At 41.1% G+C, this 27534-nt stretch overlaps 1 protein-coding gene across 20 annotated transcripts in view; it reads left to right on the top strand.

Annotated features, from left to right (window-relative positions):
* Window positions 1–27534, top strand: part of PDE4DIP (phosphodiesterase 4D interacting protein) — a 223359-nt gene that overhangs the window by 79788 nt on the left and 116037 nt on the right. The window lies entirely within an intron of this gene.

Raw genomic sequence — 27534 nt, 5'->3', positions numbered from 1 at the left:
AGGGGCTGAGGACGTTTCTGTTCCTTGAGAAATTCGTGTTTGTTTTTGAAGATGATTATGCAGATGAGCTTTTAGGACGGGGTCTTAGGCATTTTCGTCTTTAGGAATAGTTCACCTTAGAATGAAGAAAGGGTATTGATGGAATGAACAGCCGTTGGCCTTGGGTGGGGTGGGAGAGGGAATGGCGGCTTCCCTGAAAGGGAGGGCTGTCTTGATTGATGGGGGAGTGGGGCTGGGAAGGAAGACAGAGGGGATTGGCTGAGTTGAGGGTGAGATGAGACAGCACCTTGGGAAGAGGACATTAGGCTATGGTTTACAAGGATTAAGCTTCCTAACCGGTTGCCACAATGTTGGTTTCCTTAGCTTTCTTAGTGTCTGGGCTAGCAGGACCTGAAGCGGCCTGAGCGACCTGGAGCTCGTGGCCTCTGACTTTATCAGTTTCTAAATCTCCAGCTGTTTGCACCAGAGGACTATACCAATATTATCATTATCTATGTGTGCCCTGTCCTGTCGAGAAGGAGTTTGGGAAGCGTTACAGGCTGCTAGATAATACTTTAGATCAGAGGAATAACTGGTGTTTCAGACCCAAACCACTGTTTGGTAAATTCAACTAAGATGAACAGCTAAATCTGAGGGATTTAGCTCTATTTTCTGACTTTTCTGGATTTCCATGTTTTAATCTGAATTTTCCTGAAATTGATCCAGACTCATCTTTTGTCTTTTATGTGACTATATAGTGAATGTGCTTCAGTGGAGCTGCCAGGGGTCGAGAGGGATATTGCCAAGTGAGGGTTGGTAACTCAGAGAGAGGGAGAAGGGGAGCGTGAGTGCAGTATTTGCCTCGGAGTAGGAATAGTGAATGAATTTGTTCACTGTGCAGAGGGAGGGACATTTTCCCATTAACTGTCTCCAAAGCAAGACAGAAGAAAGGGGCAATTTCGTAGATAATTTGAGGGAAAAGATTTTTTTAGCTTGAATCAAATGATCGCTTGTGTCAGTTGGTCTCACCCTCTGCTCTGCACTGGCTAAGGGGACACTCTGGGTGGGTGTGAGAGGGTACCGTCGCTGTCCTGGAGAAGTGTGACTGAGAGGATTATAGGAGCTGCACCGAGGTATGGTGGGGGTAAGTGGGCCACAGGACATTGTCACATGCAGAGGTGACAACCCTTTGTTAGACTCCTGTATTGCCACTAGTCCCACTCAGGAAGTAGAAATGGCCCTGTCTCTTCCTGGTCTAAGAGCAGAGTAGTCAGGCAGCTACAGGCATCCTATAATATGGAGAATCTCAAACTATTGTGTCCCCTCCTTTCCCTTCTCACCATACCTTTGTTCCATTCGCCTGTCACATTACTCATCCTGTTTGGCTGCGATTATTTGGGAAGCACCAACAGCCTAGGTTAAAATGCCCTTATTTGGGAAGCAGAATACATAAAGCCGTTATCAGTCATGAACATCGTAGTTGAAGTTAGTTTATCACACTATGTAGTGATGAGGAATTGATAGAAATCAGGACAGTTGCATTTTGATGGAAGAACAAGGGATTAGAAAACCACAGATCAAGAGCCTTGGACAATCAGAGACCTGGGCGAGTTACTTAGCATCTCTGAGCCTGTTCCAGTCCCTGTAGAACTGGCATTAAGAATAACGCACAGGGGCTTCCCTGGTGGCACAGTAGTTGAGCGTCCGCCTGCCGATGCAGGGGACACGGGTTCGTGCCCCGGTCCGGGAAGATCCACATGCCGCGGAGCAGCTGGGCCTATGAGCCATGGCCGCTGAGCCTGCGCGTCCGGAGCCTGTGCTCTGCAACGGGAGAGGCCACAAGAGTGAGAGGCCCGCGTACCGCAAAAAAAAAAAAAAAAAAAAGAATTATGCACAGCACCATAGGCCCCGAAAATTATTTGTTGAGAGTATGAATAAACAGCAGCCATAAAGATTAAATAAGAAGACATAATCAAAGCACTTTGTAAACTTCATAGCATCCTACAGGTATGAGAGGGTAGTAGTTGTATGCCTACTAGTAGTAATAGTTATTATGATATTTAAAAATGGTAAAGCAATTTGGTTCCTTTAATCTCACCCTCAGATGTTCCCATGAATGGGTTTTACGTTCATCCATGTTAGTCCCTTTGTGACTCCACAAGGTTAGGACAATTAATTAGCAGCCATGTTGGCAGAGACAGGGAGAGTGATGTGCAGTGCATCACATGGTAAGTCAGGTAGTTCAGATAAGAATTTAGAGCCCTGTTCTGTGACTAAACTTAGCTTGATTTTTTTTAGTGTTGGAAGGACTCTTTAAATATAGTAAAAGCATTAAATCATGCCCAACTAAGTGAGAATCTGCAATAATTTGGGTGCTGTATGCATGGATTCTCTTAAAGAAAACCAGTATTTGTGAAACATGTAATAAAATTCTATTATGAATAGTAACTATTTTATCATTTCACATATTTTTACTACTGCAGACTTTTGTTGAAATATTTGTACTGAAGAGTAAAAAGTTACTGTCTTAGAGGCAATCAAGCATTTCACCATAATGACTACAGGGAAGGGAAATATGAGAAACTGCAGGAGAAAAGGACTGGAGAGTGGGTTCTGTCTTTTTCTTTCCAAGTGGCAAGTCCTCCTTTATGTAGCTGATTGAGGGAGAGACTAAAGTAGATATACATAATTCTTCATTGTAAAGGAAGCTACAAGGCTGTTTAATTGTAAGAGAAGTTGTAAGAGCTAGAGAGTTACATAAAAGCCTAAAAGTATCAACTTCAGAGCAAGTAAATAAAAAAGGAGTCAAGGGTTTCTCTCTTTCAAGATACTCAGAGAATTCAGAAATAAAATAATATTAAATTATACATAAGAGTTGGTTCTGCGAGACTGGCTATTTCTGGTTGAATGTTTAAGTTAAACTACCCTTTAAGCTTCAGCTTCTGTAAATATTTAAACACACAGGAGGAGGCTGCTTACCCTCAGCACAGAACAACTAGGGTATATACCTACATGATTAGGTACCACTGCCCCCTCTTGATAGCAAATATTAATTGTAGGTTCAGTTTTGGGGGAAGACAATATATAAAGCAAGGAAGGGAGAAACCGTTGCAGTACACAGAGCTCCTGATTCTGGAGCAAAGTAAAGTGAGAAAACACTGTGAGTGGTTTACAGCTGAGCATGGCCCACTCCCAGGAAGACTGGCTTGTTAGCATTTCTGAACAGCAGCTGCTCTGGTAAATAATTTCTGGGCGGCAACTTGGCTGACTTCCTCGTTGTTGTTGATTATCTAATCCTGCATCTTCTCATGATAGCTGAGCGTGCCCCCACTAGAAATATGCCCAACCCTGGAATTTGTGAAATCCACTGCTGTGTGATAAACACCCAATCCCCAAACAGCATACAAAACCACCATCCACTATGTTTTGCCACACGATGACTACTTACTTGCTAAGCTTGTGTGAATTTATTATTATATAAGGTTGCTTTGAAAAAGATCTAAGGTTCCATTCTAAGAATGGAATTTAAAACCTGACAGGGTCAGATCCAATAACAAAAGCGACAGGAGAAACTGAATGTTGTCCTCCTGGACCAGATAGAGTCAATGTTTAAATATGACACAATTGGTGTTGGACAGTTAAAGTCGATTTGGCCTTTAGACAGGAGTTGAAAGAGTTGTGTTCCATTGTTTTGTGGTCTTTAAACTGCCTGACTTCTCTGAGCTGTGGTTTCTCATCTTTGAGTCTAGATATTTTTCCTGAGCAAACTTTGAAGTTTATACGTAGCTTATTTCTGCAGCTAGGTTTGTTTGGTTTTTGGTTTTTTTCACAGCTAGGTTTTTAAAATCATGATAAACAGCGCACTGACTTTACTTGCCTACCAAATTTTTGTCATTTCTACTGTTCTGCTATCACTGGGCGTAGTAGTTAAGAGTTAGGAATAAGACAGGCTTGAGATGGAATCTTGGTTCTACTACTTGCTACCTGGGTTAACTTGGGCAAATACTATAATTTCCCTGAGCTAAAGTAGGTCTTGTAATAATTTCTGTCTTACAGGGTCTGGAGCAATATCAAGTGAGCCAATCCACTGAAACCAGCACAATGCCTCTCACATGGTAGTAAGCCCTCAAACAATATTTGCCCCTGTTGTGACAAACTGGGAGATGGCAGAATTATCCAGATAAGTCCAGTTACTGGACACATCCAATTTGGGCCACTTTTGAATTCCAAATCAGTTTCTTCTTCTTCAGTAGTGGATTTGGGATAATTTGGCCTATTTGTCTCAATTCTCCATTTTAGTTTGCCCATGTATAAATAACATAATATAATCGAAGTGTCCCTATTACAGCACAGTTACTATCACCCTCACATACAAATGTTTCTTCAAAAAAAATAAACAAGAAAGGCTAGATTTGTTAAATTTTTTAATAAAATATTTAGTAATAATACAAAGTCCTTTGCTTTCACAAAAATTATTATGACTATGCTTGGTTATGATTCAAAATTTTTTATCACCTTGGTTTAATACTTTGTAGCTTGGCCTGGTTCTAAATTATTTAATTTTTAAGACCTAGCTTTCTTTTTAATGGAGATATAATTAACGTATTGTTAATTTCAGGTGTACAACATAATGACTCTATATATATATGTCACGAGATGATCACTGTATTTAAGTCTAGTTCACATCCATCACCACACATGGTTACAATTTTTTTTCCTTGAATGAGAACTTTCAAGATCTGCTCTCTTCATTGAATTTCTTTTTGGCTCAATGACTGATTTTCTTTCGTCCTAACCTGATTTCTTTAGGCTTTGGGAAATACGATGAGTAAGAGTATACGTGCAGACTTACAGTGCTAAGTATCCAAAAGTTCAGTGAAGCCCCAAGGAACTCCATCAGGCCATATAATTTAGGAACCTTGACTTGAACCAATGGAGGCAATTACAGAAAAACAAGTATCTTTGAGGGATATCAAAATGTAGGGACACAAGTTTTGAACTCAGTCAGAAAACTTGAATTCTGTGTTCCTTTTTTTTTTTTGCCTGCGCCGCATGGCTTGCCGGATCTTAGTTCTCCGACCAGGGATTGATCCCGGGCCACCGTGGTGAAAGCATCAAGTCTTAACCACTGGACTGCCAGGGAACTCCCAGAAAACTTGAATTCTGAATTTACCTTTTCCTACTACATATCCTTGGCCTGGTCCTTAACTTCTTTGAACCTTAGTTTCCCGAAATGGAGGCATGAATTCTCGCCCTGCCCTCCTCCCTATATATAAACATGTTTAATGTGTTAGATGTTAAATAAATGTAAAGGATTATGACCATCCTGCATACCTGGAGACACATACTAGAGAGTGTGCACCTTCTCAGATTACTGTCTAAAGTAACTTGCAGCTGCTGTTGCAGAATAAGTGGTTTTCTTATATTTAACAGAGTTGACTGTTTTCTTTTTATAGTTGGATACCTTGTTTAGTCAGCTGCTAAGTTTTTTTCCCCTATGTTTTACTTATGTGAACTTTAAGAAATGTGTACAGTAAGGAAGGGGGAAATGTAAATAAAGAGAAAGAAATAAGGGTGAATTTGGCCAAACTATTTTTAAACATTTCTGGGGAAATGTTATTTTAGAGTCTCGTGTGTCCATGTCTGTACATAGTGTGTGTGCTGACACCTCATTCTCTGCTTTCTGAGGTTCTTGAAGGCTTGCTTGTGCATTTCCTCTTCTTTGGGGGAGTAGAAGTAGGAAGAAAGTAGGGAGACTTCATTCATTAAATAGTTGTAACCAATAGTTGTGTTTTTGGTTAAAAAATTTTTTTTAAACTTCACACCCATTTGGATGGCTATGATAAAAACAAAACAAAAACAGAAAATAACATACATTGGCCAGGATGTGGAGAAAGTGGGAACCCTGTGTATAGCTGGTTGAGAATGTAAAATGGTGCTGCCACTGTGGAAAACAGTATGACAATTCTTCAAAAAATTGAACATAGAATTATTATATGATCCAGCAATTCAAATTCTAGGTATATACCCAAAATAAGTGAAAGCAGGAACTCGAACAGATATTTGTAAACCCACATTCATAGCAGTATTATTCACTTAGCCAAAAGGTAGAAGCAAACTAAGTGTCCACTGACAGATAAATGGATAAACAAAATGTGGTGTATACATACAGTGGAATATTATTAAGCCTTAAAAAGGAAGGAAATTCTGACACATGTTACAGCATGGATGAACTTTAAGGATGTTATACTAAGTGAAATAAACCAGTCACAAAAGGACAAATATTATATGATTCCACTTACAGGAAGTACCTAGAGCAATCAAATTCATAAAGACAGAGAGTAGAATGGTGGTTGCCAGGGGCTGTGGGGAGGTAGGGAATGAGGAGTTATTGTTTAATGGATATAGACTCAATTGGGGAAAAAGTTCTGCAGGTGGATGGTTACACAATGTTAATGTACTTAATGCCACTGACCTGTATACTTAAAAATGGTTAAAATGGTAAACTTTATATTATGTATATTTTACCACTAAAATTTTTTAAAGCAACTTTCCCATAACTGTCATAGTTACTTTAAAATTTTGTGAAATCCTTAACAAATACAACTTTTGGCTTTGTTTTGTTTTTACCTAACACAACTCTTCTCATTTTTAAGAGCTCTTAATTAGATGTCATAATACTTACCTGTTTGGAAGAGGACATTTTTTTCCTTTGAATACTTAAGACCTTTTCTTTTAATCACTAGGAAACAAATCTAAAACTAAATCCTGGAGCCTGATTTAATTTTAAACCACTTTCAACTATCTCCTTAACTATGTCTACATAATTTGTACTTCTGCATGGACTTATCAGAAAGCCACTTCTTCCTATTATGTACATCCAGGTTTACACACTGATAAAAGGAGCGTAATATAGTTGAAAGACTAGGCATCGTAAGTCCCTGTCTCAAGTGTTTACCTTATTTACATTATCACCTTGGCCATTCATTTACTCATGTCTCTACACATGCATTCGTTAATTCAAGCATCTATTGACTGCTGTATGCCAGCTGCTGTGCTAGATGCTGGTGGAGAAAGTTATCAACAAATAAATAAAAATGGTATAATAAGGGCTACTATAGAGGTATGTACAGATTGCTCTATAGTACTAAGGAGAACAGTAAAATGCACCAGAAAAGGCCTTGTCAAGCATATGAAGTTTGAATTGAATCTTAAAAAATAATAATAGAACAAGGATCGGGGTAAAGCATTTCAGGCAGAAGGAATAGTATTTACAAGGACATAGAAACAGGAAAAAGCATTGAGTGCTTGACACACTTAAATCTTTCAGTATGACTGGAACACATGATATTGAGGACTTGTGGTGGTGGTTGGAAAGGTAAGCAGGGGACAAATCATGGAGAACTTTGGATTTCGCCATTCATGCATTAATAAACATTAATTGGGCACCTACTATATTCCAAGTACTATGCTGGGACGTTGAGGCTTCAAAGATGCATGAGACACAAGTGATACAGAGTATGGTAGGAGTCAGTAATAGAGATCATATGAAGTATAAGGGAACTCAAATGAGGCATCTCTAACCCAACTGAATAGAGGAGATGGAAGGAAAATCTACTAAGGAGTCTTTGAAGAGATGACCCCTGAGCTTTGTCTTCAAAGGAGAGTAAGCATTGGTTAGTCAATGGTGCGAGGGCGGGGAGGGTTAAAAGAAAGAAGCAAAAGCTAAGAGACAAGAAACCACATTGTATGTGTGGAGAATTGTAAGTGGTTTTGTGTTGCTAAATTTAAGTTCTAGGCATAGAATGAGGCTGAAGGGTCTGCAGGGCGTAATCCTTTGTGCCATTTTAAAGAGTGTAGACTTTATCCTAAGGAGGATAGGAAGCCACTGGTGGGCTTTAAGCAGCAGGGAACATGCCAGATCCTTCTGATGGGTGGGGAAGATGGATTCAAGGAAGATAAGACAGGAAGTCAGGAGAACAGATAGGCCAACCAAGAGATGATGAGGGCCTAAATGAGGCCCATGGCAATAGGAGTGGAGGAGAGGGAGCTGACTTGCGAAATATTTGGGAGGTCAACTATCTGTAGGACTTGGTGGTTGATGGGATGGGAGGGTTGATGGAAAGGAATCAAGAAGACTGCCAGAATCCTGGCTAAGACAAGTCGCTTCTTCTGGGTCTCTGGTTCTTTAGGTATAAAACGTGTGGGCTGAACTGGCATTGACACTAACATCTCTCCCAGCTCTGAAGTTCCGTGATTCTGAGCAGCCCCTTTGGATACCCTCACCTTAACTAAGGTAGTCGCTTCCCTTCTCCCAGTCTCACAGCTCCTCTGATGCCTTCTCAGGAAGGCACATGCCAGCAGAGCTGAGATGGCTTTAAAACTGCCTGTCAATGTTAGGAAACTCTAGTGCTGTTACCAGGTAGCTGGAGTTATAATTAGCCCAGTTGCTAGGGAAAAACTGAGATTCTGTGAGCATGGGCTGCCAGAAACAGCTTTTCCCAACTGGATGAATTTATTTGTTTATGAGAACAAAGAGGATATGGAGGGAATGTTTTTAATGTGTTTTTGGAGAATGCAGCTTTTGCCCAGGGTATAGGGTATGTTAAAAGCAAAAAATAGGTTTGTTGCTTGGGCTACTCAACATCTCGTCTGCGGTAGGAGGAGTGGATCTGAAAATTCTGCTTTGATATATATTTGGATAGCTGGAAAATGACTTACTTTCACTTGAAAGGAGATAAATAAGAACACAGAATCAGTTTAGAGTTACAAAAGATCCTGGAGATAGTCTGTATGCCCCCTTCACTTTTTAAAAAAATAAATAAATTTATTTATTTATTTTATTTTTGGCTGTGTTGGGTCTTCACTGCTGCGCGCAGGCTTTCTCTAGTTGCGGTGAGCAGGGGCTACTCTTCGTTGTAATGCATGGGCTTCTCATTGCGGTGGCTTCTCTTGTTGCGGAGCACGGGCTCTAGGCACGTGGGCTTCAGTAGTTGTGGCATGTGGGCTCAGTAGTTGCAGCACACAGGATTAGTTGCTCCGGGGCATGTGGGATCTTCCCAGACCAGGGCTTGAACCCGTGTCCCCTGCATTGGCAGGCAGATTCTTAACCACTGTGCCACCAGGGAAGTTCCCCTCACTTCACTTCTTAAGAAAGCTTTTTATTTTAAAGGAACTTTAGATATACAGAATACTTGCAAAAATAGAGAGTTCCTATATACCATTCACTCAGCTTTCCCTAATGAGTAAAACATTTATTTTAAAGACAGAGAGACGGAGACCCAGAGTGGTAAAGTAACTCGCTTAAGGTCACATTGCAAATATTTTTTTTTTAAACATCTTTATTGGAGTATAATTGCTTTACAATGGTATGTTAGTTTCAGCTTCACAACAAAATGAATCAGTTATATATATACATATGTTCCCATATCTCTTCCCGCTTGCGTCTCCCTCCCTCCCACCCTCCCTATCCCACCCCTCCAGGCGGTCACAAAGCACCGAGCTGATCTCCCTGTGCTATGCGGCTGCTTCCCACTAGCTATCTACCTTACGTTTGGTAGTGTATATATGTCCATGCCTCTCTCTCGCTTTGTCACCGTTTACCCTTCCCCCTCCCCCGAGACAAATACCGTATGCTAACACATATATATGGAATTTAAGGGAAAAAAATGTCATGAAAAACCTAGGGGTGAAACAGGAATAAAGACACATTGCAAATTAATGGTCATGTTGAAACTAGAATCCAGAAGGCCTTGCTTCCTGTCCAGGCACTTGTAGTGACTTCCTGGGTCTTCCAAAAAGTTCAAGGAATTTATATGCTTGTCAGAAGTTTAGACTTTCTTCTTCTTTGTATTGATAATCCTGGGCTAAAATAGAGTATACACAGCAGAAGCTAGAGTACTTCACAGATAAATGATTCTGTACCCTGTGCCTGCTGCCAAATATTTAGTTCCTCAGCCTACGTACCCCTTCCCTAGGAGTTTCATCATTATATGTTTCCAAAAGCCATGGGGATCTTTTTTTGGGGGGGGGAGGCTGGGGGGTTTCTTCCTCCTCTGGCCTTTGCCATCTCATCTAAGCAAGTTCAACTTCCCAGAGAAATGAGGCTGTGTTATACATGGAGAAGGTACAGAGCAGGGGGCTGGTGCAAACTGGAAAGGGGCCCACCCTATCATGTTAAGTAGCAGCTAATCCACCCACACACCAAAAGACAGTGATCTGACTTGGTACATGCCGTTCTGTGGAGGGCTAAGTAATAGGTGGCTTTTTGCCAAGCAACTTTAGAACAGACTTTGGGCCGCACTGGGCAGTTATCATCCCTGTTATTTGGAAACTTGGCTCAAAGAGGTTGGGAGTGAATGAAAGGCACCGACTGCCTTGTCATGCCAGCTCTTTACATCCCAACCTCACATACGGCCCCACTGGCGTGTCGGGCAGGAAGCCACCTCTTTATACACACAGAGCCTTAGCCCACATGGAGGCTTGAGGAGGAAGCCCTCCTCTGAGGCCCCTGGGTGGGCAGAGGCTGCCAGCATGAAGGCCATGACCTAGAGCTGCAAAAGGAGAGTCTGGGCCCTGGCTGAGGGCCAGACGTAAGCAAGTCCTTCCAGGTCACTTTTCCTTGGTAGGTTTCAGAGCTTCCTTCTGAGGCCACAGAGGTGGCTGCCCCTCCTAGAAATACTCCATCAGACCCCCCCCCATCCAGACTCTCTCTAGTCAAGCGGAGCGTATGCTCAGTACAAACATAAACCTTGTCCTGCCCACCTAACACAACTCAGTTGATGACATGGTGTGTTGTCATCACTCTGCTGCAAAGTCAGGAGCTCCTGAGTCTAGAGCTGGATCCTAGGGTCTTCCTGGCACAGAAATCAGATGAAGGTAGTGGACCTCTGGGTCTCAGAGGAGAAGATCCTTTAGAGGTGGGGAGCAGTCTCCGCTTGAAGTCTTGTACTTTCTCTCCGATCCCTTCCAGGCTTGTGGGATTATGGAGAAGCCCAGGTTGCTGCCAAACCATTTGAAGCCTCAGAGAACTCAGAGTCAGGATGGTCGTAACTGGTCCCTGCCAGTCTCTACAAAGCTGGGGGTGAGAGCAGAAAGGTCCCTTCAGCTGTGGAAAGCTTCGTTGTGTCGGGCCACATCAGGGGGCTTGCCTGAATTGCTGCAGGTGGAGGGTGGTGATGTCAGTTAGAACCAGAACTCTGCCTCAGGCTTTCTCTACCCTCCTTTGGCCCTCAATGCTAACTTCCGAATTTCTCTCTCCCCTCTTTCCTCTCCTGTTCTCCCTACTTCTTCGAGGTGTCAAAGTATGTCACCAGTGCCTAAGGGTCTTGATATAAGATGGAGGGCAATTAATGGTCATGAGGAAAATAGCCTGAGGACTCCTTCTCTATCTATTTCTAGGCTACTTATCTCCAGGAGAGGTTTCTAGGCCCAGGTCTTGTCCCACCTTTTGGTATCAGTATTCTGTCCTTCTTTGTCTTGTATCCTCTCTCCTCTATTCCCAAATTTGTGCTTACACATGGAAAATATATGCTAAATACTTCACATTTATACCCTATGGAGGAGGGGATCCATTTGGTGTTTACTACGTGCCAGGCACTATGCTATGCAGTTTACATATATTTAATCCCAACCACATAATAACCCTATGAAGTTGGTTGTCCCCATTTTTCACAGGACCAGATTTGCCATTAATAGCCTCAGGGTGTATACCTGGTATCCTAGCAGCTACATGGCCTAATTCTTCAGTTAATAAGCAAGGTCTTGGCACATTCTTTAGAAACTAAAGTTAGTCACTGTTCAAATGCAAATGATGTTTTTTAGTGAATAACTCTACATTGCGTTAAGGTCAGACTAAAAAGAAAAGAAGGAGCTCTAGTAAAATGATATCCATTTTCATGGTGGTTTTTACCAAGATTGTGGCAGGAAGAGGTGGCATTGTCTCATTGATGTATCTGCCCTAAAAGGTGGCATTGACCTTATTTTTACTTGTGAAACAGGTGCAATTGCCTTGTGGAATGTAATAGAAACCAGGCTGTCCTTATCCCTGTACATTGCCCTGTCAGACTAGTGCTGTCTGGTGTAGAACTCCAGAAATTCAGAGGAAATTGAGAAATATTCAGACTCAAAAATTAAAAATTAGAAAATGAGGCAAATGAGAAAAGGGCAATGAAATTGGGATTTTTAATTTGGGAAAGAACAAACTCAGAGGTGACCTAATAGAAAATTTTAGAAGTCTCAGTATGTGACAGACAGTGATTAGCTATGCTCTGTCCCTGCAAGAATAAAATTAGGTTGCTCCTAGTTGAAATCTAAGCATTAGGCCTCGTTCATTTAAAAATGTTTATTGAATATTCAATAACACCTACTATGTTATATTCGTAGTACCTACTATATTCATTCACCTATATTGATAGTACCTACTATGTTCCAGATGCTATTGGAGGTGGTTATAATAATAATATAAATGAGCAAAACAGACGAATATTCCTACCCTCATGAAATTTATATTCTATTATGAGGGGGCAGACAATAAATAAATATTAAATAACATATTTAGAATGTTGGCAAGTGGTAAGTCCTAATGGGGAAAAAAATACTAGAGTAGGGTAAGGGGGTCAAAAAGTATAAGAATGGAGGGCAGTTTGCAGCGTTCAAGAGTGGTCAGGAGAGGCTACATTTAGAAAGTGGTTTTTAAAACACATTATCTCCCAGTTTACATGAGTCAGCAGTCCAGGCACAGCTTAGCTGAGTTCTCTGCTTCGGGTTTTACTAGGCTACAACCAAAGTAATGGCCAGGCTGAATTCTTATCTGGAGGCTTGACTGGGGATGAATCTGCTTCTGAGCTCACTTGAGTTGTTGGCAGACTTTATTTCCTTGTAGGACTCAGGGCCCAGACTTCTTGCTGAATGTTGGCTAGAGATTGCCCATAGTTCTTTGAAGCCACCTACTGTTCCTTGCCATGTGGACTTTTCCCACACATTCACATCATCAAGGTAGCAAGGAGAAGCTCTAGAGCAAGTCAGCTAGTAAGATATTCTTAAGACTTAACGTAGTCACAGGAGTGACAGTACGTCGCCTTTGCCATAGACTATTGCTTGGAAGCAAGTTACACATCCTGCTGTACTCAGGGTGGGGATTACACAAAGACATGAACACTGGAAGGCAGGGATCATGGGGAGCCCTGTTAGAGACTGTCCACCACATGATTTTCCTGTATCTTTTTGTAACTTTATTATACAGATATGAGATGGGAAGGGAAGTCAATAAACATGAGAATGACCAGTGGATGGAGGAAGATTTACTCATGGGTTTACCGTCACAGCGTTTATAGCCCCCATAAGGCTGACCTGAGGCAATGAAGCCATCCCAGATTGGTGGTCTCTATGCTGAGCTCCTTACTCACCCTTTGTACTTGGCTGTGTTGCCATTTCTGTTTTCCTCTCTCTCTTTTTTTTTTTGTTTAAATTGACTGTATTAAGTGTACAGTTTGATGAATTTAACAAATATATATATATCTACCTATGAAATAGCCACCCCACAACTGAGATATAAAACACTTCCATCGCCTCAAAAATTGCTGTGTCCCACGGGTGCCAGCCCTTTTACATCTCTGACTGCTGGAAACCATTGATCTGCTTTCAGTCTATAGTTTAGTTCTATTCTAGAATTTCATATAAATGGAATCAGGGAGTATAGATTCTGGTGTTAGGCTTCTTTCACTTAGCACAATGATTTTGAGGTCATCTATGTTGTTTGTATCAGTAGTTTACTCTTTTTTTATTGCTGAGTAGTAATCCATTGTATGAATATAATGCAATTTGTTTATCCATTCGCCTGTTGATGAACATATGGATTGTGTCCTGTGATTGGCTATTATGACTAAAGGCTATTATGACATGCATACTCATGTACAAGTCTTTGTTGTATTTCTCTTGGATAAATACCCAGTAGTAGAATTGTTAGATCATATAATAATCATGTATTTCAATTTATAAGATACTACCAAACTGTTTTCCAGAGTGGCTATGCAATAGAAAATAGTTTTTAAGCAATGGCCTAAAGGAGATGAAGAAGTTAGCCAAACAGATAACTGGGAGGAGACCATTCCAGGTAGAGAAAGAGCAGGAGAGCCATGGAGACTGAAACAGCATAAGAATGGGCGAGGATGTTGGGAGATGAGGTCCCAGAGGTAATGGAGATTGTACACATCAGATAGACCCTAGTAGATAATTTTAAAGACTTCAGCTTTTACTCTGAGTGACAAGATGACACTCAGCCAGTGACAGTCCTATCTGATGTTTGAAAGATCGTTGTAGTTACAATACTGAGAATAGCCCATAGGAAGGCAAGGGTAGAAGCCAGAAGGGCTATTAGGAAGTCATTGTAGTTGTCCACATAAGAGATGGTGATCAGGCTAAGGTAATAGCAGTTAATGTGGAGAGAAGTGGTGAAGGTAACACCAACAAGATTGCTGATGGATTGGATATGGAATGTGAGAGAAAGAAAGGAATCAATGATGACATCAGGGGTTTTGGCCTAAGCAACTGGAAGGATGGAGTTGCCATAATTGAGATAGGGAAGATAGAGCAGGTTTGAGGGTAGAGAGTAGGAGTTCCGTTTTGGACATTTATGTTTGAGATATTTGTTGGACATTTCCAGTGGCAATATCATGTAAGTAGTTGAATGTATAAATCTGAAATTTTGGAGAAAAGGTTGGGCTGGAGATATAAATTTGGGAGTCATCAGCATATAGATGGTATTTAAAGTCATGAGACTGGACTTCCCTGGTGGCGCAGTAGTTAAGAATCCGCCTGCCAAATAGAGACACAGATGTAGAGAACAAACGTATGGACACCAAGGGGGGAAGCGGCGGGGCAGGTGGTGGTGGGATGAATTGGGAGATTGGGATTGACATGTATACACTGATATGTATAAAATGGATGACTAATAAGAACCTGCTGTATAAAAAAATAGATAAAATTCAAAAAGTAAATTAAACAACAAAAAAAAGAAGAATCCACCTGCCAATGCAGGGGACACGGGTTCGAGCCCTGGTATGGGAAGATCCCACATGCTGTGAAGCAACTAAGCCCGTGCACCACAAATACTGAGCCTGCGCTCTAGAGCCTGCAAGCCACTACTACTGAGTCCGTGCTCCACAACTACTGAAGCCCAGGCACGTAGAGCCCATGCTCTGCTACAAGAGAAGCCACCACAGTGAGAAGCCTGCACACCACAATGAAGAGTAGTCTCTGCTCGCTGCAACTAGAGAAAGCCCATGCACAGCAACGAAGACCCAATGCAGACAAAAAAAAAAAAAAAAAGCCATGAGACTGTACAGATCGCCAAGGGAGTTAGTCCTACCGAGGTGGAAGATAAAAGGACCAAAGACTAAGCCCTGGGTCACTCTAACATTAATAGTTTGGGGAAAGGAGGAAGAACCAGCAGAGGAGATGGAGAAAATGTAACCGGTGAAGTGGGAAGAAAACTAAGAGAATCTGGATTCTGGAAGCCAAGAAAAGAAAACATACAATGGAAGAGAGAGATCAACCTTTTGAAATGCTGCTGATTGCTCAAGTATATGATGACTAAGAATTGACCTTTGGATTTGACAACATGAATGTCATTAGTGATCTTGATTAGAGTAGTTTTGGTAGTGGTAGAGGCAAAAGTCTGATTGCAGTAGGTTTAACAAAAAATGGGAGGAGAGGAATTGGACTGATTACGTTGAGTTTTGTTGCAAAGGAGAGCAAAGAAATGGAACAGTAACTGGTAAAGGTAAGGAGTCCATAGAAGATTTTTTAAAAGGTAGATGAATAATAGTATGCTTGTGTACCAGTAGAATTTTCCAGTAGAAAGTGAAATATTGATTAAGGAGACTTTCTGGTTGCTACTTTTGAGCAGTAGAGAGAATGGGACCTAATGCCTAAGTGGAAGGTTTGGCTTTAGATGGGAGCATGGGTAGTTATCTGTGGTCACACACGGAAAGACAGTTTGTGAGCACAGATGCTAGTAGATGATGGATAGATATGGTGATAGGAGACCGTAGGGGTTTTCTTCTAGTTACTTCAGTATTCTCCATGAAGTAGGAAGCAAGCTTTATTCTCTCACTATGTATTTTCAAATATATTCCTAGAGTGAGTCAGTCTCCCTCATGTGTGCTAATTCCTGCTGACACATCCTTGTTCACACCTGGAATACCTGTATCCTTTATCTCTGCTTATTCCAAACCCTACTTAGGTGTCAAAGTCCAACTTAGAGTCTACCTGCTCAGGTGGGCCTTTCAGCATAATCAATCCCTGAAACCATCTTTTACTCTCTGGGCTCTTCCAGCAGTTATAGTTCAGATATATGATTTGGCACGTGTTTAATCCCTGGCTGGCAATTATCTTTCCAATGTGTACCTTGCTTATTTCTTCTTCTAGATTATAAGTACTTTGTGGGTTGGATTGATCTCAAACTTACTCTATTGCCTTCAACATTCTCTTCAACATTGTTGAGCCCATAATAGAAACTCAGAAAGTTGGTGTTGATTGATTGCAAACACCCTGGAAGTTGCAGGTGAGGCTCATCTGTACATGTGAAACAGGAGGCCACCTTTCCATCCTTTGATGTCTCCTCCACCTGAGAGCCCACAAGCTGGCTTTGGAGCACTCCAGGTGAACCTCCAACTCTTCCTGGAACTAAGAAATCTCTCCAAGAGAAGGGTTAGCAGAAGTAGGAAGCAAACAACTTGAGAAAAGAAACAGCATAGGAAGAGGAAATTCTTGACAGTGAGAATGGTTTAAGAGAGGGCTGTGTTTTTATTTTTAACAACACCCATTCATTGGATAAATAATCATCTTCCATGTGTGGGCACTTCTGTGTATGGGCACTGTGCTAGCAATAGGGATGCAAGGGTAAGGAGATAGAGGGGGTCCCTGCCCTCCTGACACTTGCAGTTTAGTGTCTGAACATAGTTTGAGTAGTACTGTGACCTGACTTCTTCAGTGTGGTGCCTATCACCCCCTAGGTAATTTTGCTTCACTTATAATTAGCTAGAGTCACTTCTGTATTTTGTTGGTTGATGAATACCATAACCCCATAAAACTCTTACAGGTGCTCTTAGACCATGGGATTAATTGTGATGCAGGTCAGGACATGTCTTCATGTAGTGTACTTAAAACTAGTACGTCTTTTTTCTAACATTTTGTAGAACAGCACTGTCCAGCAGAAATTTAATGTAAGCCACAGATGTAATCTATCTACCTACACCGGGTCTTAGTTGAGGCACGTGGGATCTTAGCTGTGGCATGCGGGGTCTGGTTCCCTGGAGCAAGGAGTCCTAATCGCTGGACCACCAGGGAAGTCCCCACAGATGTAATTTAAAATTTTCTAGTGGCCACATTAAAAGAAAAGTAAATTAATGTTAATAACGTATTTAAAATATCATTTCAACATGAAATCAGCATTAAAAAAATCATTAGGATTTTATGTTCTTTTGTTGTGGCTAGTCTTTTCAATCCAGTGTGTATTAAGTCTTTGAAATCCTTACAGCACATCTCATTTTGGACTAGTCATAGCTTAAGGGTTCAATAGCTTCGTGTGGCTCGTGGCTGCCATCCTGAATGATACAACTTAGAGTCTACAGTCTAAGTGCTGCCCCTGGTCTCAAGCACAGGTATTATTTCAGAGGAGTTGCCTGATCATAGGACCTGGCTTCAGGTCACGGATAGGCTTCCAAGGGAGGAGTGACTGCCGGGTGTTGGAACTTAGATTCCATTTTGTAGTGAAAGTTTCAATGTAAGAAAAACTGTCCTGGACTTTGCAGAATACCAATGAGTGGCTTTATTCTTTTTGGAGAGTAGATCAAAGCAAGTGCCGATCCAGAATGGAGAGCTGAATTTGGGGATAAATGTCAGATCATGTTAGATGCCACAGATAATTTAAAAATGTTTAGGGCTTCCCTGGTGGTGCAGTGGTTGAGAATCTGCCTGCTAATGCAGGGGACACGGGTTAGAGCCCTGGTCTGGGAGGATCCCACATGCCGCGGAGCAACTAGGCCCGTGAGCCACAACTACTTAGCCTGCGCATCTGAAGCCTGTGCTCCGCAACGAGAGGCCACGATAGTGAGAGGCCCGTGCACCGCGATGAAGAGTGGCCCCCGCTTGCCACAACTAGAGAAAGCCCTCGCACAGAAACAAAGACCCAACACAGCAAAAGTAAATAAATAAAATAATAATTACATCTGCAAACATCCTTTAAAAAAAATGTTTAGGTGGCCTCAGGTTTCCTATGTACCAATTTATCTGTAGAAAAATTAATATAATTTTTTTTTTTTTGCGGTACACGGGCCTCTCACTGTTGTGGCCTCTCCCGTTGCGGAGCACAGGCTCCGGACACACAGGCTCAGCGGCCATGGCTCACGGGCCCAGACGCTCTGCAGCATGTGGGATCCTCCTGGACCGGGGCACGAACCTGCATCCCCTGCATCGGCAGGTGGACTCTCAACCGCTGCGCCACCAGGGAAGCCCCTAAAATTAATATAATTTTTATACTTTATAACTCCCAATTCTATCCCTGCTACCCAAAGGGAAGTTAAGGAAAGCACAGGATGGTTCCCCTGAACTCCAGTTTCTAAATAGCTGAGGAAAATAAATCATTCTGAGCGTCCCTTTTATAGCCCCTTCAGTGGGGCCGGGTTCCTGTCTCCACACAAGGTGTCCTGGGATTGTAGGGGCTCCAGCCTCACCCCTGACTTTCATAAGAGGCCTGCACTTTTCTAAATTAAGCCCAGCCAGTCCTATTTATGAACAGAGAGGCTCCAGCCAAGTGAGAGAGATTCGTCCTGCTAAGGAATGTGCTGGGGACAGGGAGAGAATCACTGAGATCACTGGTATTTATATGGATGTTTTCTCACTTGCCAGCTCAGTTGGGCCAGATCAACAGAGGCTTTTGGGACTCGACCAGATTTTAACAGAGTGACTAAGAAGGGTTTAAGTTGATCATTGTGAACACCGACGCAGTGCGTATATTGGGACCTCTGAGCTCAGAGTGTAAATAAAAAATGCCCAAAACAACTCATATTTTTCCCCATGTTTTTAAATGGACTTTATTTTTGAGGGCAGTTTTAGGTTTGCAGCAAAATTGAACAGAAGGTACAGAAAATTCTCGTATGTCCCCTTCCCCTGTCCCAAATCACAGCCTCCCACACCGTCAAAACCCAAAGCTTTTAGTTAATCATTTTATCATTTAACCTCCTTTTAATCTATCTTTCTTGGGTTCCTAAACTCAAGGTTGACCAGAAATACCGATCTCTGCTTGTGATTCCTACATCTTACTACCTTTGGGGAAACTAATGTTTATTGAACACCTACTATATGTCAGGTATTTTCATTTACATCCTTTCATTTAATTTTCACAGTATCCTTGAAAGGTAGTGATTATAAGCACCTGAAGGAACTACAACTTAGGTGAAGTGACAGACTTCTAGAATATAGAGGATGAATTATGTGGAACTGTGAAAAATGGTTGCATATCTGCACTTTCATATGATTCAGCCTAACAGCATGTGATAGTAAGTATTTGAACCCAGGCCAGTTTTGTTCTAAAGTCTATGCTTTTCACCATATTGCTGCCCTAAGCACAAGATTCTTTGTTTTCCCTTGGCAGCTCTGTAGTTTCAGATTTATATTCCTCCTCCCTTAAAAGATTAGAACCAGGGAGCTGAGAGGAAGGGCAACCCAAGGTATAACACGTGTTGAGTTGGGTCCAGGAATGTTTCTTTGGAGGCTAAAGCCAGGAGTTATAGGGTGGACTTGCATTGATTTATGTATCTGCTACTATTTATATCTACCACCTGTGTGTATTTCCATGCAGCTATTTGATTCTGGGTCTCTTTTGTTTATCACATTCTACTATAATTATCTGTTTAATTGCCCCCATAGGCTGTAAATTCCCTGAGGACTGTGATTGTGTCTGCCTTGCTCTTTTTAATACTTATTCGAGTGCCTTACATATCCAAAGGAGATGCTCAATAAATATTTGATTTTAAAAAAGTGAATAAATAAATGCTGCCATCTCACAAGTTAGCTACCTGTCTTCTGCCCAGTGAGTACCCTTGCTGTCTATCTGTCTGTCTCTCTCTATCTCTCACACACACACACACACACACACACACACACACACACACACACACACGTGAGCCCTGGCTGTGTCTGTCCAAATACCTGGCCACCTTAGAACTCATCCACAGCCTCAGTGCTTATTCAGAGGTGGGTGTCTGTGTTTGTCTAATCAAGGTAAACTGAGCTGGGAAGGAATTGGTATTGTTTTCAGGCCTCTACTAAGGACTAACGTGGTTTGAAAGAGTGGCCTGAACAGAGGAGTTCTGCCATCCGGATGTAGATCCTTGTACTTGGTATTGTATAAACGGAAACTTTCCACTTGGTTTTTTTCCACTTCTTTGGGGAACTGGACACTAAAGCAGTCTCTGGCAGGAGAGTGCCTGGCCTTGTAGTCTTCTGCTTACGGAGGCTGGGGACACTGCCCTGCTCTCCTTTCCCTGGCAATGAACTCTTCTTGTCACATGTTGGGGCAACCTATGTGTCTAATTTGGGGCTTGATTACACTAGTGGATGACAGTGAACCTGGAATCTGTGGAAAGGCAGGGGCTGCACCTCTGAATAAGGTCTTTCCTTGACCTGAGGGTCTGAGGACTTTTATGATTTGCATTTGAACACCTTCTGGCTAGGTGTCTTACATCAACAGAGAAGATGAACAATGCAGGTGGTATTATAATTCTTATGGGCAAGAGAGAGAGGCTCTGATTCAAATTAATTGACTGTATAAAAACATAAAGCTCTGGGAGTGACTAGTCTAAGGTCACACAGTTAATGACAGAGCCCAATAGTTAGACCCTCTAGGGTCTTAGTTTTGCTTTAAAACTAGGTGAATGAAAAGAAATCTCATCTACAAGACAACTCACTTGGAAGCTACTAAAATGTGTTTCCAGGGATTGTATAGTGACCAAACCCTTGCCCCTTGTTCAGGACAGATAGAAGAACCCCTTACGAAAATATTCAGTACTTCGCCCTGTTTTATAGAGCTAATGCTTTGCCCCAGTGGTTTCAGAGAAGTCTGGAAAAGAAATTCACTGTGAACAAAAATATTTCTGAAGTACACTTTTCCTAGAAAGGATATGGTTCTAAAAAGAAAAGAAAACATTTTAAAATAAAATCCATCCACTAGAGTGACTTTTCATTTTGGGTTAATAATCAGGAATTATAAGAGGATCTCCTCACAAGAGTTTGAGACTCTTCCTCCTATTAAACTATTTCTTTTTGAATTCCTTTAGTCTACAGAACTGATTCAGAGTAAGATCTGGCCATATTTATTTTTGTCCCAAGTAAAAACTCTTCCATGATAACCAACAGGGACCTACTCTATAGCACAGAGAACTCTTCTCAATGTTATATGGCAGCCTGGATGGGAGGGGAGTTTGGGGGAGAGTGGAGACATATATATGTATGGCTGAGTCTCTTTGATATGCACCTGATACTATTACAACCTTGTTAATCAGCTATACTCCAATATAAAAGGAAAAGTTAAAAAAAAAAAAAACTCTTCCATGGAAGGCCTGCTTTTACTCTGGCTTGTTTCGTACTGTCTAACAAAGGTGCAGTACCCACTTCCTTCACTCACTGACCCTAATTCACGTCTTATCACACCGACAAGCAGTTTGGTTTTGGCAAGCTTTAATCTCCAGTGCATAGTTACTTGCTGATGTTATCAATGAATGTATACTGGTATGCTGTCAAGGTTTTTTTTTTTTTTGAGTACTCTTCCCCCAGCAGCAAACTATGAGATATAAAGTAAGACATAATCCTTGTCATCAAAAGTGCTTGAAGATCAGTTGAAACACACACACACACACGCACACACACACACACACACACACACACACGAAGTTAAATACCAAAACAAAAAAGTAAGTTAGCAATTCAAGACAAATGGTAAAGTGTTTATTCCATAAACATATATGGAGAGCTAATGAGGGCAAAGTACTTTTCCAGATATTAAAACCTAGAAGGGAAGCCAGACATTTTAAATAACTAATCGAAGCAGAGTGAGTCGAGTGCTATACTAGAGATAGATGTCAGATGACTGAATCCTGGTTTACTCAGGACAGTCCTGGTATAATTGTGATAGTGCCTCTTTTCACTTTCAGAAGAGTCCCAGTATGGATGCTAAATTATAGTCATCTTAGTTGTAAACAGTAGAAGTGAAGAGAAATGAACTATTAAGTTCTGACTAGGGGATTAGGGAAGGTTTCCTGGAAGGGGGAGTAAGGGGGTGTTTGAACTGAACCCTAATGAAGAACAGTTTTAGAAAGAAAAGAGGGACTTCCCTGGTAGCGTAGTGGTTAAGAATCCGCCTGCCATTGCAGGGGACACGGGTTCAATCCCTTGTCCAGGAGGATCCCACATACTGCAGAGCAACTAAGCCCGTGCGCCACAACTACTGAGCCTATGCTCTAGAGCCCGCGAGCCACAACTACTGAGCCCTTGTGCCACAACTACTGAAGCCAACTAGAGAAAACCTGCGCACAGCAACAAAGACCCAACGCAGCCAAAAAATAATAATGATAATAATAATAAAAAGAAAGAAGAGAGAAGACATCACAGGCTAAGAACAACTCAGGCAAAGCCTTGGTGGCATCCAAGGGTACTTACATGATTGATTTCTCAATCAGCAGTAGCCCTTAGTTTAGAGGTGAAGAGGGTGGCCCCACCAAAGGCCATCGGTGTCTTGGAAACTATCTTGCCATAAACTACTATCACTCAGAACTCTGGTTTTCAGAAAAGATAGCCATTGGATAATGACTGATGTCATCGCAGTGCAGTGTCAGACCAGAAGGGTGCAGTTCCAGCTGGGTAAAGTGAGGGGGGAGGGGAGGGAGAAGAAGAGGGAGTGTGAGGCAATGTGAGAGTTGAAGGAGACTGGAAGAGGGTAGGAGGTGAAGTGAGAGACTTGTGATTTTATTAGCTCCGACTGCCCAGTTAAAGATAATCGCAGATTCCTCTCTAAAAGAATCTTGTTTGTCGTTTATTTCTGCAGATCTTCCTTCCTCCCTATGACCCAGTTGTATTCTGAGTCCCCCAGGTTTAAGAGGCAGGTTTATTTTCTTTATCCCTCAGTATTGGGAAATGGACTCAGCACCACTGTTTTATGTAAGTCCGGTGGCTGAAAGGAGCTGCTGTAGGGAGCCAAACATTCTTTGCTATCTGTGACCATAGTTTAGGGAATTCCAGAGGTGAAAAGGAAAAAAATTAAAAAAGAATGTGTATATCTACCTTTTTGTGATGAAAATGCCCTTTCTAACTTTTCATTAGGAAATTTTTCAAAAGTAGACAAAGATAAAGAGAACAGTGCCTCCCATGTACCTGTCCCGAGTACTGGGGACCTGTGTACCTGTCACCCAGCTTCAACAGTTACCAACATTCTGCTGCCTCTGTCCTCCCTTCTCCTCACAGCAACTCTCAGACACCACAGACCTGCATCTGGACAGACATCAGAACGCACCTCTAGCCAATAATGTCTTTGTTTTTAACCATAACCATAATACCATTATTGTACCCAAAAACTTAAAGATAATTTCTTTTTTTAAATGTAATAATAGTCTTTTTTTATTTAAAAAATTTATATTTCATATTGGAGTATAGTTAATTTACAATGTTGTTAGTTTCAGGTGTACAGCAAAGTTATTTAGTCATACATATACATATACTTTTCCCATATAGGTTATTACAGAGTATTGAGTAGAGTTTCCTGTGCTATACAGTAGGTCCTTGTTGATTATCTATTTTATATATAGTAGTGTGTATATGTTAATCCCATTTCTATCATTTTTTATATTCCACATATAAGTGATATCATATCATATTTGTCTTTGTCTGACTACTTCACTTAGTATGATAATCTCTAGGTCCATCCATGTTGCTGCAAATGGCATTATTTCATTCTTTTTAATGGCTAAATAACATTCCATTGTATATATGTACCACATCTTTATCCAATCCTCTGTTGATGGACATTTAGGTTGCTTCCATGTCTTGGTTATTGTAAATAGTGCTGCTGTGAACAATGGGGTGCGTGTTTCTTTTTGAAGTCTGGTTTTCTCCAGATATATGCCCAGCAGTGGGATTGCTGGGTCATATGGTAGCTCTGTTTTTTGTTTTTTAAGGAACCTCCACACTGTTCTCCATAGTGGCTGTACCAATTTAAGATAATTTCTTAATACCATCTAATACTTGGTCCGTGCTCACCTTTCTCTCTAAAATGTCCATTTTAAGGTCTGGAGATCTTAATTAGTAACTCTGAGTCTCAGAGTAGACTAGGCCCAAGAGTAGAATGGCCCTTTTATGGGGGAGGATGAAAGGTAGAAGAGGAGGCTGGAATTCTAAGCAGTGTTTGGAATTCTACTAGTGACTTGAGTTGTCCTGCGGCAAGTTATTTTTCCTTTTCCTGCCTCAGATTTAGCAACCTTTTATCTTCAATGGGTTAATAATATACCTCTTAGGGAATATTCACGATTTAAAACAGAGAAGGTCTTTTAAAGGCTTCAGATAAAAAGGTTTTCTGTATAATCACGCAGCATTAGCCAATCCCTTTTTTCTTCAACAAACATATTGTCGTTCCACTTCTGCCTAGGTGTATCTGTTCCTGTCGGTTGGTTGGTTCACTCATTCAGTGCATTTACTACACACGAAGTTGCAAAACACCGAGGGCCTCAAGTTAGTCACAGCTGCTAGATATTTGAGGCAGGCATTATGCTGGGTACTTAGGTTATTTCATTTACCCCTCACTACACCGCTCAAGGTAATTTTTGTAACCCCTTTTTATTGATGAGGAAGTTATGTTCTAAGAGGTTAAATAACTTACACAAAAAAGGTCACCCAGTTAGTAAGTGGCAGAAACGGATTTCTGCCTTTCTAGGTCTGCTGTCCTGAAACCCATGTCCCAACATCGCAAAGCCAAAAGGCACAAGCTGCCAACCAGCACACCTGGCTAGTTCCACCACACCGTCATTTTTCTCTGTCCCATGGGAGTCTGTAATTCAAAAGTGTAAAAGGGCAGGTAGAGCATTAGTTGGTGTGTCAATATTGAAGTACAAAAAGAATGATAGTTATGAAACATCAGAGGCATAAGAAATGACTTTTAGTGGGGGAGATTGGTGGAGTGTGATGGCAGATAAGGCCGGATAGGTAAGTTGAGGTCAAATTTTGAGTAGACTCCATTTTCTTATTTATTTATTTTTGGCTCAGTAGTTGTGGCATGTGGGCTTAGTCGCTCCACAGCATGTGGGATCTTCCTGGACCAGGGCTCAAACCCATGTCCCCTGCGTTGGCAGGCGGAGTCTTAACCACTGCGCCATCAGGGAAGCCCCAAGTAGACTCCATTTTCAAGCTGAGTAGTGTAAAATTTAATTGCTGTGCAATTAAAAACCATGAAAAGCTTTCTGAGTAAACTAATCAGAAATATGCTTTAGGAAAAATTTAAATGGTGGAGAGACTGAGGTTGGGGAGATCAGTTTGGAGACTATTCACTCTGATCCCAGTGATAAGGAAGGAGTACCTCATAGGGTGGTAACCATGGGGGCTGGAGAGGAGGGGCAAGATTGGAAAGAGATTTTGAACTACCCAGTGCTAACTTCTGTTAGAGATGCTTGAAGGCAATGTATAGTTTTGCTCTTTAGTTCAGATATAATAATGATGTTCCCTAGGTGCTGGACACTGTTCTAACTGCCTGTGTGATATGCAATATGTAATCATTGTTATCATTTAATTATAACCACTATAACTTCCTAGGGCTTTTACAAACATTTTTTTATAATTTAATTGAAATAAAATTCACATACCAATACAAACTCACTCATTTAAAGTGTACAATGTACACATCAGTGTTTCTAGAATATTCACAGAGTTGTGCAAATATCATAGCAATCAGTTTTAGAACGTTTTCATCACTCCACAAAGAAACCCCCAACCCAACCCATTAACCATCACTTCCCAATTCCCCTATCCCCCCAGCCCTAGTCAGCCACCTATCTACTTTGTTTCTCTGGCTTTGCCTATTCTGGCATATAAATGGCATCATACAATGTGTGGTTTCTGTGACTGACTTCTTTTACTTATCATAATGTTTTCAAGGTTCAGCCATGTTGTAGCATCTATCATTCCTTTTGATGGCCAAATAACATTCCATTTTGTTTATCTGTTTATCAATCCATGGATAAAATTTTAAAAATTATTCTAGAATTTTGCTGTATCAGATATCTGTGCTTGAAATAAGTGAGCTCCTGAATGCACTGTAGAGAAATTTCTAGCTTAATACCATATTTCCTTATCTACAGTGACCTTCTCTACTCTTGTATATCTCACACATTAAACCTTCCCTGGGTTAGGCTATATCCTAAACTTCCTCATCAGGGATCCCCTTTAGCATTTTAAATCCATACCTCAGAATTTTGCTCCTCTCAACTGGACTGCAGGCATACTGAGTATAAGAAACAAGTGTCAGACCTCTTTTATTCCTCACAAGACCTGATAAGTCCCTTTCCACATTAAGAGTGCTGTTAACAGTGGAGGAGAGGGGTCTGCAAGAGTCAGAGCAGACCCTTTAACATTCCCTGGCTGTGACCACACTTCTTTAATTTAAACTTCTCCCTCTCCCACTCCTAGAAGTGTCTTGTGGAATACTGGTGGGACACAGTATGCAAACTATTGATCTAGTCAATATAATGGGTAATAATGCTTCTAATCTAATGATGAAAGGGCTGATACATTTTGCATTAAGATCTTTTTTTTTTCTTAAGGTGGTCAGGCAAAACCGTTTCTCTTTTGATTTTTTAAAAAAGCAGTTTTGTTTTGTTTCTTTTTTTTTATGATTCTCGTTGTCACAGCTTCTGCTGGGACAAAATTTTGAAAATCTCTATTTTTAAAAGGGATAGGCACATTGTGGATTATATGAGCAGTAGATCAATTTACAGAGTTAAAATCGAAGCCTTGGAAAAAAAATTTTTTCTATTTCCTTCATGTTGTATTTATATGGGATGATGGATGTTCACTAAACTTATTATGGTAATCATTTCATGGTGTACATAAGTCAAATCATTATGCTGAACACTTTAAACTTATACAGTGCTGTGTGTCAGTTATATCCCAATAAAACTGGAAGGGAGGAAAGAAGTTATGGCATGTTAAATAAAAGGATAGAGTCTTAAAAAAAAAAACCTGAATCCTTGGAAAGGAATCAGGTAATTGGTTACTGGTTTCTTTTAACCCAATTCTATATTGAACTTTGCAGTACACACCAGGGTGGAAATCAATTTAGGAGAATCCTGTGTTTAACATGGATTGGCATAAAGACTCTGTTCAAGTGATGTGTCCTGAAACAAAACAAGCTACCAACACAGAGAAAATCTGATTAAACACAGTTAATCTATAACTCATTGTTAGCCCAGTCCTCTAGTTCTAGGTACTAATATCATAATGAAAATTTATTGTATTGCT

The sequence above is a fragment of the Lagenorhynchus albirostris genome, chromosome 2 (assembly GCF_949774975.1).
Source record: "Lagenorhynchus albirostris chromosome 2, mLagAlb1.1, whole genome shotgun sequence".
NCBI lineage: Eukaryota > Metazoa > Chordata > Mammalia > Artiodactyla > Delphinidae > Lagenorhynchus > Lagenorhynchus albirostris.
The sequence above is the reverse complement of the archived record's forward strand: the minus strand, read 5'-3'. Positions and strand labels throughout refer to the sequence as shown.